Source organism: Hibiscus syriacus, unplaced genomic scaffold (genome assembly GCF_006381635.1).
Source record: "Hibiscus syriacus cultivar Baekdansim isolate YM2019G1 unplaced genomic scaffold, ASM638163v2 tig00111835_pilon, whole genome shotgun sequence".
In the NCBI taxonomy this organism is placed as follows: Eukaryota; Viridiplantae; Streptophyta; class Magnoliopsida; order Malvales; family Malvaceae; genus Hibiscus; species Hibiscus syriacus.
In genome coordinates, this window is record NW_024063193.1 from 320246 (window position 1) to 334784 (window position 14539).

The 14539-nt window shown below is 33.3% G+C and overlaps 1 pseudogene; it reads left to right on the forward strand.

Moving 5' to 3' along the window:
* The first annotated feature begins 220 nt into the window (after positions 1-220).
* On the forward strand, positions 221-3585 carry LOC120171687 (annotated as a pseudogene).
* The last annotated feature ends 10954 nt before the right edge of the window (positions 3586-14539 follow it).

Here is a 14539-nt window from a genome sequence, read left to right on the forward strand (position 1 = left end):
TATATATTAAATTTTTCATAATTTTATTTTAGAAATTAAATGATTAAAGTGAACAAAAAATAATTAGGACAAAATTAAAATAAATGTTGAATTCAAAAATCCCTTTAAAAATCAACCTAAGGAAATCAAGGTGCAGCAATTCTGGCCAGCTTTATGCAATTTACAGCACTCAGGTGTAGGTAAATCTTCTAGAAGCTTCTAAATATCAAATCTTCTTCAACCACGGCCAGATTATCAGTTGTTTTACATAATTATAATTAGCTATCGATCTCTCGTCCGGTTAATTAAAACCATCCCTGACTTGAAAACGATGTCGTTTGACGGGAACGTCACCGGCGGAGGCAACGCCGTCACTATGACCAGCAAACATTTCTTCTGCTACCAATGTAACCATACGGTCGACGTCCCTATCTCATCTTCCGACGATCCGTCTTGTCCCGAATGCAACGATGGCTTCCTCGAAGAATGCGATAACACTAACCCTAATCCGGGCTCCAATTTCCATAACCCGAATCCGTTTTCCGATTCCTTATTTTCGTCATCGGATCCGTTCTTTTCCTTCATCCCTCTCCTTTCGACGATGAATTCTTCGCCGTCACCTGCTTCTGTTGACCTTCGTGGCACCAACCTATTCCGGTCAACCCGGAGCGACCCGTTCGGATTCGATCCGATTACGTTCGTTCAGCATCATCTCGGCGATCGGGGATTTTTCATGGGCCGGGCCTCGAGCAACTGATCCAACGGCTGGCCGAAAATGATCCGAATCGGTACGGGACCCCACCGGCTTCAAAGTCGGCTATTGATTCGCTACCGTCGGTGAAGATAGCAAAGGATCTCTTGAATTCAAAGTCCAATCAGTGCGCGGTTTGCATGGATGACTTCGAGGAAGGGATTGAAGGGAAACGGATGCCCTGTCAGCATCTTTATCATAAGGACTGCATATTGCCGTGGCTGGAATTGCATAATTCGTGCCCTGTGTGCCGTCACGAGTTGCCTACGGATGATCCTGATTATGAGAGGAGGGCTCGTGGAGGACAGGGGACTAGTGGAGGTAATGCTGGTGCTGATAATGTGCAGAGCTCTGCAAGGGATAATCGTACGGTGGAGAGGAGCTTTAGGATATCACTGCCTTGGTCATTTCAGGCTCAGGCATCTGGCTCGGGATCAGCTGATAATGCGGATACCATGCAAGAAGATTTGGATTGATAATCGTGAGTATTATGTTTCCTCTTCATTAATTTTATGTTTCCGAACAATGTTCACTTGTTGGGAATTTGATTTATAGTTCAATTTCTTACTGATGAGGCCAGTTGTTCAATGGTGATGAAATGAGTTTACCATAGTGAAGCTGGTCATCTGAGTTTTGGGTATGTTTCGTTACAGGCCTTGTGTCCATTGTTGGGTATGGCAAACTCATACAGGAGTGTGGAGAAGAAAATGAGAATGCCTGCTATGCATGACAATGATTGTGGAAATCTCATAGTTTGTCGATTGTGATGATGATCTTTTAGAGTCTTTGAACTTGGAATTTTTATGCAAATTGCTTGTTAGTTTATGCGAATATGGTAGGAAATTATCATTCAAATTAATAAAATATAGACATTCTTTTCTTGGAAATCCCAGATTGTGTCCAATGTTATGCCTGCAAGGCATTTATTTATTTTTTTCCATTTTTATGTTCGGTTTCAGTTGCTTCTAGTTTGTATGTTTTTCGAAGAATCCAACTATGTTACTTGGTAATCAATCTTGCAGGTTTAAGGTGGTGAGAACTAATATTTTATGTGTATCGAGTACAGAGGTGGAAACTTTTGAATGTATGTGATACTAGTACTTTGAGCTTAGTGAATGTAAACTCTGGTATTAAAAGATGAGGTAACTGGAGTTAGATATGTTTCTGGAAATATGTTGAAGTAGAAAGATTATAGGAGCTATTGATTTCCTTCTTGAACTTTGGTAACTCGTTGAGGTGCTTCTCCTATGTAAGAGTAGATGTTTGATTTTAAAGTTTAAACATATGAAGAAGCGAGATAAAAAGGGTGATAGTGAATTTCAGTAATTTTCTAAGTAGAAATGTAAGTTCTATGTATACTTCTTAGTTCTTGGATATAAACTTGTGGCACTGACATCGTATTCAGTGGAAGAAACTCCCAGAAAGTTCTAATGTTAGGTAATTTCTTGCTGGTATTATGTGTTCTTTTATATTTCTGTCTTATAGGCCTGTAAATGAAATGAACGTTCAGCGAACCGTTCATGAACCTTGCGGCGGGAAGTTCGTTTATGTTCGTTTATCTATTAAATGAACGAACGTGAACAAGATTTTGTGTTCGTCTAATTAAATGAACGAACACAAACAAATGGCTTGTTTGTTCATTTACGTTCGTGAACGTTCGATTATATGTTCGTTTATGTTTGTTCATTTATATTCATTTATGTCCGTTCATTTATGTTCATTTATGTTCGAACAGAGGGCAAGTTGAATATGTTACGAAGATTATTGAAGTTGTTTGGATTTCAAGAAGATTGTTTTGTTGAACAAATTAACTTTAAGACTTTATTATGTTCATATAGTTTATTTATGATTTATGTATTTTTTTGTCGTATTCGAACAAATTAACTCTAAAGTTGCAGGTTATATTAATGAATTTTAAGTTGTTATTCTTGTTATTTTTTTTTTTTTACGTTCATTTGTTGTGTTCAAATAAGTTTGTTTTTCGTGTTTGTGTTGTTCGTTTATGTTCATTTATTATGTTCGTTTATGTTCGTTCGTTTGTGGTTGTTTACGTTCGTTTATGTTTGTTTATCATTTAAATGAACGAACATGAACAAACTATATTCCTTAATGAATGAACATCAACAAAAAAAAATTTGTTCGTTTATGTTCGTGTTCGTTTATTTATTAAATGAATGAGCATGAACATACCTACGTTCGTGTGCGTTCGGTTCATTTACAGGCCTACTGTCTTAATTTTGTTTCATTGATAAGCTTTTCAAAAAAACTTCCTGTTGAGATCCAATAACCGAACATCTGAAATACAATATGCTTGAGTTGATTTCCTTATATACCATATGTTTGTTCGATAAAATCTACACAGAGATGCACCCTTCATCCCCCAAGTTGCAACCTTATAAGGTGTCGATTCTAATGATTTACCGTTGGTGTTTGAAAAATTATAGTCAGAGCTTATGGCTTGTCGACTCATTAAGCATATTGTCAGAGCTACCTTCTTATGAATCTATGATGGAACTTAAATTTGCATGGTGCAGTAGTATTTTCATTCAATACATGTGTTACATATGTATATAAGCTGCATGCATTTCCCTGGACAATTTAAACACGCTTCCCTTGAGTCATATTTGCACAATGCCACTCTAACTGAATTTAATTTTTTGGAAATGCAGCAAAACATAAGCCAGCGTCTATTCCTTTCATGGGCACATGGTGACCAATCAGCCTCTTTCAGAGTTGGGAAGCAGAATTGTGTAAACATGGAGAACTAAGATTAGCGTAGATTATGTTTCGAGCAAATTGTACATCTATCTGAAATTTTCACAGCTTTGTTTGTCAATGGCAGCCCTTTACTCTTTCATACATTCGTTGGCCCTTCCTCGACTTCCCTCTTAATCTTTACTTTATGCAGTTCTAGTAAAAGGCAAGTAAGTAGAATCAATGAAGAAAAGTCATAGTAGTTCAGTTTAGGGGTGTTTATTGAGCGAGTTGGACAATGCTCGACTCGTGCTCGTTAAAAAATTTTGTTGATTGACTCGACTCGTTGTTCGTTAAATTCATTAAAATTTTGCTCGATTTGTGCTCGTTAAGGTTTCGAGCCGAGTAAACATAAATTGAGTTTTATCGAGTTTTAACTGAGTCGAGTTCAACTTGGAGTTCGAGCTGCTCACGAACTGATCAACTTATTAAGCATCCTAGTTTCTCCTAGTTTCACTTGTAAGACATGTGAATTTTTGTTTATTTTTTTATCTGCAAGTAAAACTACTAATTCTATATAGAAATTATTATAAACATAAATTAATAAATTTAACCAAAAAATTATCAAAAGAGTATGAAACAAATTCAAAGTTTAAACATCAAAATAACAATCCATAAATACATTAAAATAATAATTAGAGTTTAAGTTTTTGGTGAAGTAAAATAATAATTATTAGTTAGTAATTTAATATATTTAATTATCTATTAAAAAATTAATAGATTAGTGGCAATTTATCATTTTTATTATCTATTAGGAAATTAGAATTTTTTAAATGAAATAAATTTTTAAAATAACTATTAAAAATTAATAAAAAAACGTAACGAGTTGTACTCAGCTTGTTAAGGTTTCTAGTCAAGCTTGAGTTCAAGTCGTGTCAACCCAAATCGAGTTTTGACCAAGTCGTGTCCGAGCTACTCAACTCATTAAGGACTTCTAGTTAGTCAACTATATGTGCTGTTTCTATGCTGTTCTTACTTTTACATTTTCCTTGAAATATTCATATACAATATATACATGGGCATATTTAGTTTTCTTTAAATTCTGCCATAGATGCTATCTCTTCATACTTGCATCTGAATATACATTCGATACAAAGTCGGAACTCAATTACCTTATCGTTGCCTGTTGTATTTATGTCTCCTTCTATCAAAATATGGCTGGAGTGGATCTATCTACATTTTACAAGGGTTCTTCTTCTTAACAATCGAATCCCAAGTGATTTTATCAGTAATGAATCTGTTCCTGGACCCAAATCAAGATTGTCTTGTTGTGATGGAGATTACGAGTAGCTTTCCCAGTTCCTGGCAGAGCCTTGCAAGTTGCAAAGGAGAAAAGATCACATCATATGATATATTTGTCTTGGAGTGTAAGCTAATACCAGTTGAACCTTTACATTCTCTGATGAGGTAAAATCTCCTGATCAAAGTCTTCAAGATTCCAACCTTCATCCCTTGTTGGGAAGCTTAGGCCACTCATCAGGTAAACCTTTATTAGATATGCGAATGTGTATTCATGCCATGCACATAGTACTTTCTCGTGTCATAATCCTACTTATATTTATTTCATGTTGGATTAAATTTCATCCTATTTTAGGTCCAAGATTGTGGGATATGATTTCTACAATCCTAGGGTTCTACCAAATATAAATACTGACAAAAGAGCATATAAAAAGTTTTTCTTTGACTAAGAGGTTTACAACAGGAGGGGTAAACCAGAAAATGGAAAAAAGGGATGGGCAATGGGGTTATTGTTAGAAAAGTGATGTGTCAACTTGCGATTGGTGTTTACATAAGCATAAGATCTAATCATCTACATGCATCTGATTTTCTTGAAGAGGAAGAAAAAGGGGACATTCTGTTATGAGGCGGCTAAAATACGGTTAAAAAATAATGTGATTGGTTAAATAGGTGATCGGTTAAAAGTCATACCGGAAATGTTATATGTTTTCACCAGAAATATTATTTGTGTTGGTAATAATAATAGTAATAATCGAGAATGTTATCTTCGTATGTAAAATGCGCAAAAAAATATTGATTTTAACATAACCAGTTAATTACTCGAAACATTATCAACCATAATAATATATAGATAGCGTTTATGTAACGTAATAGGTAGCCTCTTTTTAAAGCTGATGGGGCCTTAGAAATCCGACGATCACAAAATGGGTTAATTGCTTGATTTGTTATCAATATTATCAACATATTAGGTAGCACCTAAAATGTTACCAAAGTTTAAATTGATGGAGCCTTAGAAATCTGACGATAACAAAATAAGATAATTACTGGAAACATTATCAACCATAATAATATAATAAGAAGCGCTTATTTAATATAATAGGTAGCACATGTTTAAAGTTGATGGGGTCTTAGAAATCTGACAATAACAAAATAGGTTAATTACTTGATTTGTTATAAGTATTATCAACATATTAGGTAGCGCCTAAAATGTTACCAAAGTTTAAGCTGACGGAGCCTTAAAAATCCGACGATAACAAAATTTGTTAATTACTTGACACATTATCGACTATAATAACATAACAAGTAGCGTTTATTTAATGTAATAGCTAGCGCTTGTTTAAAGCTGATGGGGCCTTAGAAATCCAACGATAACAAAATATGTTAATTAATTGATTTGTTATCAGTATTATCAACATATTATCGTGTAAATTGTTAATTTACCTATTACTTTTAATAGGTTTCGAAATTATAAGAATCGATCTTATATGACAATATCGATACTTGTACATTTACGCCTATTTTAATTATACCGGTAGAAAAGTTTACCGTTTACATTGTTAATTTATCTATTACTTTAATGTAATAGGTTTCGAAATTCCACATATCGATATTTTATACATGTGAATCGATACTTGATGTTTACACCTCTTATCATTATACCGATTGATTTTTACCATTTTATTGTAAATTAACCTATTACTTTAAAGTAATAGGTTTGAAATTATAAGTATCAAAAATTTATATATGTGTATCGATACATTTTGCGTGCAAATTGTTTGAGATACATACTGAACTAAAAGTATTGATACCTATATATAAAGTATCGATACTTGGTATATACGCCTTTGATCATTATACCGGTAAACTTTTACCCTTTACATTGTTAATTTACCTATTACTTTATAGTAATAGGTTTTGGAATTAAAAGTATCGATACTTTTTAGTGCAAATTGTTTGAGAAGCATACTAGAATAAAAGTATCGATGCCTATAAAAAAGTATCGATATGTTATATTTACGCCTATTTTCATTAAACCAGTAGATTTTTACCTTTTACATTGTAAATTTACCTATTACTTTGAAGTAATAGGTTTCGAAATTCTGAGTATATCGATACTTTATATATGTGTATCGATACTTTGGCATTCAATCATACTATCAAGATTTGAAATTTGTAATCAATTTAAAGTTCTTAAATACTTTAATCCAATTACCATTTCAACAACAATTACACAAATACATTGATACTTACTAGAAGTACATATATCCACCCAGTGGTTTCTTTCGATTTTCTTCAATGTTGATACTCTCGGGCTCCATTTCATTGTCATCTTCACGAACAACAATTGCACTTTCTACCTATAATTGGTCTCAAATCCTTCTTTACTTCGTAAACCCCAAACCCATAAACCTAACCCCTATTTTCAAATATTGAAATACTAAAAAACTAGGGTTTCAACAACATACCTTTTGATTCGATTGCAACAAAAAATTGTTGAGTTAATCGATCGATGGAATCGGCCAAGAGGGGGGTGAATTGGCAATTAAAAAATTTGGTGGAAGCTTTTGCAGAAAATTGAAAGTAATTTGCACAACGATTTAGAGTGGTTCGACTTTCTCAACCAAAGTCTACGTCCACTACCTTAGCTATCCACACTAAGGATTTTCCAACAAATTCACTAATTTGTTCTTTCTTTTGAGGACAAAGAGATAATCTTACAACTCCCTCAAGAATATATCCCAATTCTTGAGAACACTATTTCTCAAAGAGAAGATTACAAATTCACAAACTTAATGAAAAACCTCACAAGGCAAATGTGTTTGCACAATTCTAGAACAAAGAAAGAACACTTAAGAATAATACAATTGAACACAATAAGTGTTCTTGAAAGCAAAAATGAATATTGAATGAAATAGGCTTGAAAAATGCTCAAACTTGAGGTTTAATGCTTTCTCTTTGATTCTTTCTTGATTCTTGTTGATTCTTGTTTCTTGCTGTTGATCAATGGCTTCTAAGCTTGTTTAAATACTCCTTCAATTGATTCTGAACGTTGGGGATGATTAGTGGAGTCAATGGAGCCGTTTAAGTGTGAAAACAATTGATAAAACTGCTTGGAGCATAGGGGGAATTGGTACCCCCTCATAGGGAATCGATTCCCTTAGTGTAAAATTCAAATATTTCAACCGTTGAACAGGGGGGATCGGTACCCCCTTGGGGGGGAATCAGTTCCCTCCGAGCATTCTGTTATTTCTCGGAGCCAAACCATTCATGGGGAATCAATACCCCCTTGGGGGGAAATCGGTTCTCTCTGGGCAATCTGCCCATTTTGGTTTGATTTTAATTAAGAAATGATTTGTGACTCGATTAAGGCTCGAAATACTTTGTAAATTTGTTTAACATATTTTTACATTTTAGTAAGGATTAAAATGAACTTTGAAAGACTTGGAGTAATTTTTGATATTCGAATAATTATCGAATATACTTAGAAAATCTTTTGTAAAATCTTAAAATTCATTTAACTTAATTTGTTATATCGAAATATCAAAATGTTTTCAACAATCTCCCCTTTTTGATATAACAAAACATTTTAGTAATTTTAAGATATTCTAATTGAAAATAAATTGTTGAAATCGGTTTTGAAATTACTCCCCTTACTATTACACTTCTCCCCCTTTTTGTTAAATCAAAAAGACTCTATAAAGTTTTTAAACAATGTTTTGAAAAACATTAGCCAATTGATTTAGAAATTTAAAGCTCTAAGCTGCTAGGATCGCAATCAAGAGAAGACGTTAGCCATTAGTTTCATAATCAATATTCATAAACGAATGTGAAATGGTGAAATTGGTCATATATCTAACATGATATAAATGATACACAAAATTAAGAAAATCCACATATATAGATAAGTTCAAATCATCCAAAAACAATATGAAACAAATTCAAACATCCAACAACCAAAGTAAAAACAATCCAAAAGCATTCAAAATGTTGAAAACAATAAGGTCAAAGTTAAGCAAGAAAACAGGGCCTAATCGTCCATCGGTGGATCAAGAGGAGATAATTGTGTCCAAATGTTGGCTACATCATGTGAAAGTGCATCGACTCTCTCGTCCAAAGTGTCGAAATGATGGTTCATTGTTTCGTTGGTAGCAGTCAGATGAGATTTGATGGATGCAAACCTCATGTCAAGATTCTCCATAAATGATCTGAAGTTTGGAGGCACTTGATCTTCTTGTTCCTCGTGATGCTCTGGCTCATCGTCGGCTTCGTCAGCTTTCGGAGGTTGCTCACCGGTACGAACCCATAGACTTGTTTCTTCATTGATCTTCCATCCTGATTTAGTTAAAGAAAAGAGATTGATTTGGTTTTTGAGTGGAAAAGCGGCATCAAGGCCAACTCTAAGCTCAGCTTTAGAAAACAGATTACTCAGAATACAACCGTAAACTAGAGATGAACAGAGTTTCTTATTAGGAACAAGATTTACGGTTTCGACAATTTCAGCAAAAATAATCTGAGGTAGGTTGATTTTAAGATTATTTTGGACACAATGTAGCCAAAAGAGATCCAAAGCTCGAAGAGTAGAGTATCGGCCTCTGGATGGTCGAAACCACCAAAAGATCATAAGATGAAGGAAACGAACATGGAGATCTAAGACACTCGCACTATCCCTTCGTTTATACTAAGAACCTACCGTTTGTTTTTCATTTTCTAAGCCGTTGTTATCTAATCCTAATGCGGTGGCTATGTATTCCCGGTCAATATAAAAGAATTGTCCTAGAAGATAGGATTGAATTCCTATGGTTGCAGTTTCATCCCGGTTTTGGACGCAAACGACATTAAAGTAGAAGATACGAACAAGTTGGTGATAAACTATTGGTTCAAGTTCACAAAGTTTATCAAATTTTCACTCTCTAAGGGTAGGAAGATATCTAAAATTAATGTCTAACATGGCTTGAAGAGATGGGATTCGTTCTTCCCGGATTTTGTAAGACTCAAAGTATTGAGAATTCAAAAAGAGTAGATTTTGTCTATGACCTGGTTCATTGAAGCACAAATTAAGAATGGTCATATTAGGATCATCGAGATTGGGATTAGGAATTTTTTGAATAGGAGGTGGATTTTGAGGTTGGTTTGGTGGTTGGCTATATCGACTAGAGGAAGGTCTAGAACGTTTGTGAGACATGACGTAAGATAATCGGAATGGAAAGAGTAACCTGCAATTTTAAAAGCACATGTATGCAACAAATATCAATCCCAAAACTCAATTGAGTCCGCAATATTTCAAGGTTCTTTGAACCGAATCCTAATGGGCAAAGTTTTGAAAAACAAGTTTTGAAAATTAATATGTGTATAGTTTTCATAGTAACAATATAATTAAATCAAAAACACAAATTTCAAAATTAATTAAATATTTTTGTTTTTTTTTAATTTCGAAAATTCAAAAATCAATTGAAAAATTGTGAGATTTTGATGAAATTAGTTGTAAACTTAAGTTTAGAAACATCAAATAATCAATGCCCAATATATAGTTCAACATAGAACTAATTAAAACTAGTCCTAAAATCAAAATTTGATAAAATAGAAGTTTTAGAAAAATACCTTGAATATTTTCGGATTTGAGTGAGATTGGATGAAGTTTGCATGATTTTAATGATTCTAGCAGGTTTAGGAGATGAAATATGATGAAATTCCGACTTGAAAAGGTTGTTTTGAAGCAAAGAAGAGATTTAGGGAGATGGAGAGGAGCAAACAACGTGAGGAAGAGAGAAAGAGTTTTGAGAAAATGAGGGTATTTGGGGCGCTTAAATTCTAGACCCCGTGGGGGGTATCGATTACCCTAAGAGGGGAATCAGTTCCCCTTCAAAGGGGGAATTGGTTCCTCTTTAAGGGGGTATAGATTCCAGTTGCACCAAAATGCTAAAAATATGGTTTTAAACACTTAAAATGCTAAATAATTTAGCTCTAGTGGTATTGGCAACTCATATATTGAAAAATTAACTATCTTCAATCAATCAAATCTATCCTTAAACTACATTTGAACATAAAATTAATTTTCACTAAGAATGCAATCAAACAATATTGTTATTATAAGCATTTTCAAATATAATTTAAAAGTACTAAACTTATTTTAAACACTAAGTAAAGATAGGTCGGATAAACCTAATTCTATCCTAAGTGATTAAAATCTTTCTTTGCCTAAAGGTTTTGTAAAGATATCCGCTAATTGGTGCAAAGTATCAACAAATTCTAGCACTACATCTTCCTTAGCGACATGGTCTCTAATGAAGTGATGTCTAATTTCAATATGCTTAGTTATAGAGTGTTGGATGGGATTTTTAGTGAGACAAATATCACTAGTATTGTCACACTTGATAGGAATGGTACCTACTTCAATTCCATAATCAAAAAGTTGTTGTTTCATCCATAAAATTTGTGCACAACAACTACCAGCTGAAATGTATTCCGCTTCAGTGGTAGATAATGTAACACAATTTTGTTTCTTTAAAAACCAAGAAATCAACATATTTTCAAGGAATTGGAAAGTACCGGAGGTGTGTTTCCTATCTAATTTGCATCCTCCATAATCCTCATCAGAGAAGGCATGCAAGCTAAAGCTACAGTCTCTAGGATACCAAAGTCCTAAACTAGGAGTGTCCTTAAGGTATCTAAAGATTCTCTTAACAGCTAGTAAATGTGATTCCTTAGGACATAATTGAAATCTAGCACATAAGAAAACACTAAACATAATGTCCGGTCTACTTGCGATTAAATAAAGCAAAGAGCCAATCATTGACCTATATAATTTAACATCCACACATTTACCTCATTCATCTTTGTCAAGCTTTGTAGATGAGCTCATTGGAGTGTCATGAGGTTTCCCATTTTCCAGTCCAAACTTCTTGAGCATATCCTTGACGTATTTAGCTTGATTGATGAAGATTCCATCTTTTCTTTGCTTGATTTGGAGTCCCAAGAAAATGAGAGCTCCCCCATCATGCTCATCTCGAATTCACTTTGCATCAGCTTAGAAAATTTTTGGCAAAGAACATCATTAGTAGAACCAAATATTATATCATCAACATAAATTTGAACTACTAATAAATCTTTACCTTTATGCTTTAAAAACAATATAGTGTCAACCTTCCCTTTTGAAAAACCTTTATCAATTAAAAAATTTGACAATCTTTCATACAAAGCTCTAGGAGCTTGTTTTAAACCATAAAGCGCTTTTGTTAATTTAAAAACATGATCTGGAAATTTTGAATCTTCAAAACCAGGAGGTTGTTCCACATACACTTCTTCTTTTATAAAACCATTTAAAAATGCACTTTTAACATCCATTTGATATAATTTAAATTCATTGAAACATGCAAATGCTAATAACATTCTAATTGCTTCCATCCTAGCTACGGGAGCGTATATTTGATCATAGTCTACGCCTTCTTCTTGAGTATACCCTTGAGCAACAAGTCTAGCCTTGTTTCTCACTATATTACCACTTTCATCTAGCGTATTTATAAATACCCATCTAGTACCTACAGTAGACTTATTACTAGACCTTTCAACTAATTTCCATACTTTACTTCTCTCAAATTGATTTAACTCTTCTTGCATAGCCATAATCCAATGTTTATCATTTAATGCTTCTTTAATATTCTTAGGCTCTATGCATGAGATAAAGGCCATATAATTACAAATATTTCTAAGAGAAGATCGAGTTGTTTCCCCTTTGGATGGTTCACCTATTATTTCACCATCCTTAAGATAGTTGTATTCCCTTGGGTAAGAGACTTCCCTTTCTTCAATGGTTGGATTCTCGAGAGGATCTTGAGTTTCCTCATCTTTCGTTTATTTATTTGATGATGGTTCTACAACGTTATGTCCAACGTTATTTATGTTTATAATACCCACATCATCATTCATACAAGAATCCTTCCTTAGAAGGGGATTATCATCGAAAACAACATGTATAGACTCTTCTACAACTAAATTTATTTTATTAAATACTCGATAAGCTTTAGAATTTAAGGAATAACCCAGAAAAATTCCTTCATCACTTTTAGCATCAAATTTTCCAAGATTGTCTTTACCGTTGTTTAAAACAAAACATTTACATCCAAAAGGATGAAAATAGCTAATGTTAGGCTTTTTATTTTTAAAAAGCTCATATGGAGTTTTCTTCAAAATAGGCCTAATCATTACTCGATTAATAACATAACAAGCGGTATTTGTGGCTTCCGCCCAAAAATATTTTGGCAAATTATTTTCACTAAGCATGGTTCTAACCATTTCTTCTAAAGTTTGATTTTTCCTCTTAACAACTCTATTTTGTTGAGGGGTTCTAGGTGCTGAAAAATTATGGCTAATACCATTAGAATTACAAAATTCAGTAAATCCAAGATTTTCAAATTCAGTTCCATGATCACTCCTAACACTAGTTATAGAGTAACATTTTTCATTTTGGATTACTTTTGAAACCGTGATGAATTTTTCTAATGTTTCATCTTTATTACTTAAGAATAGAACCCAAGTATATCTAGAATAGTCATCTACCAATACAAATGCATATTGTTTTCCACCCAAGCTAGTTGTTCTAGATGGCCCAAAAAGATCTAAATGGATCAATTGTAATACTCTACTAGTGGATACGTCGTTAATGGATTTAAAAGAAACTCGTTTGTGTTTTCCTTTAGCACAAGCATCACAAATTTTATCATTATCAAATTTTAGTTTAGGCAACCCTCAAACTAAATCTCCTTGAATTAACTGTTGCAACACACTCATACTAGCATGTCATATTCTCCTATGCCAAAACCAACTATCATGCTCATCTTTAGCAACTAGGTATACATTAGTCATATCTATAGAATCTAAATGCACCATGTAAATGTTTCTTATTCTATGACCAACAAGCATAATCCGATTAGATGCAATGTTAATGACTTTACAACCATTAATATCAAACAGGACATTGAATCCCTTATCGTACAATTGACTAATACTCAATAGATTATGCTTTAATCCATTAACAAATAAAATATTCTTAATTTGTATGGAAGAGGTATTACCTATAGTGCCTATACCTTTAATGTGACCTTTTGAATTATCACCAAAAGTCACATCTCCTCCATTTTTGGCGTTAAGCTCTATGAACCAGCTTTTGTCTTCGGCCATATGTCTTGACCATCCACTATCAAGGTACCATAAGTTTGAATTTATTTCCCGTGCCTTGTAGCAATGCTCATTTTCCTACAAACATAGATTAATTTTTTATTTTTGATACCCAAATTCTTTTGGGTCCATATTCATTAGTTTCCAAAATCCTAGTCCCCTTAGGTATCCATTTGTATAGGATATCCTTATCTTTAGTAGTAATGAGTTCTTTAGGAACTCATATACTTCTAACGATTTTTCCATTAGAGGTTCTTCGGGGACCTCTATGACTGTAGTTTTTAAAACTTTTTCTAACAAAGTTAGATTTTGAATTTTCTCCATTTTCAAAATGTTTTGGTCCAACTTTATCAAAAGAAACTTTAAGATCATCAATTTTCTTTTGATGATCATCATTGACCTTTGAAAATAAATTTTGCAAATCAAAATTTTTCTTTTCAAACTCTTCTAATTTGTTTTGCAAATTTTTGATTTTACTTTCAAGATCATTATTGGTCTTGGATATGAGATTATTTTCATTTTTCAATTTCAAAATATCGTTTTTATACTTTAAAAATAATTTCTCATAATCCGAAGCCAACCCATTATATTCCTGTAACAGCTCGTCAAACGAATAATCTTCAAAATTAAATGAGCTAGAGGTTA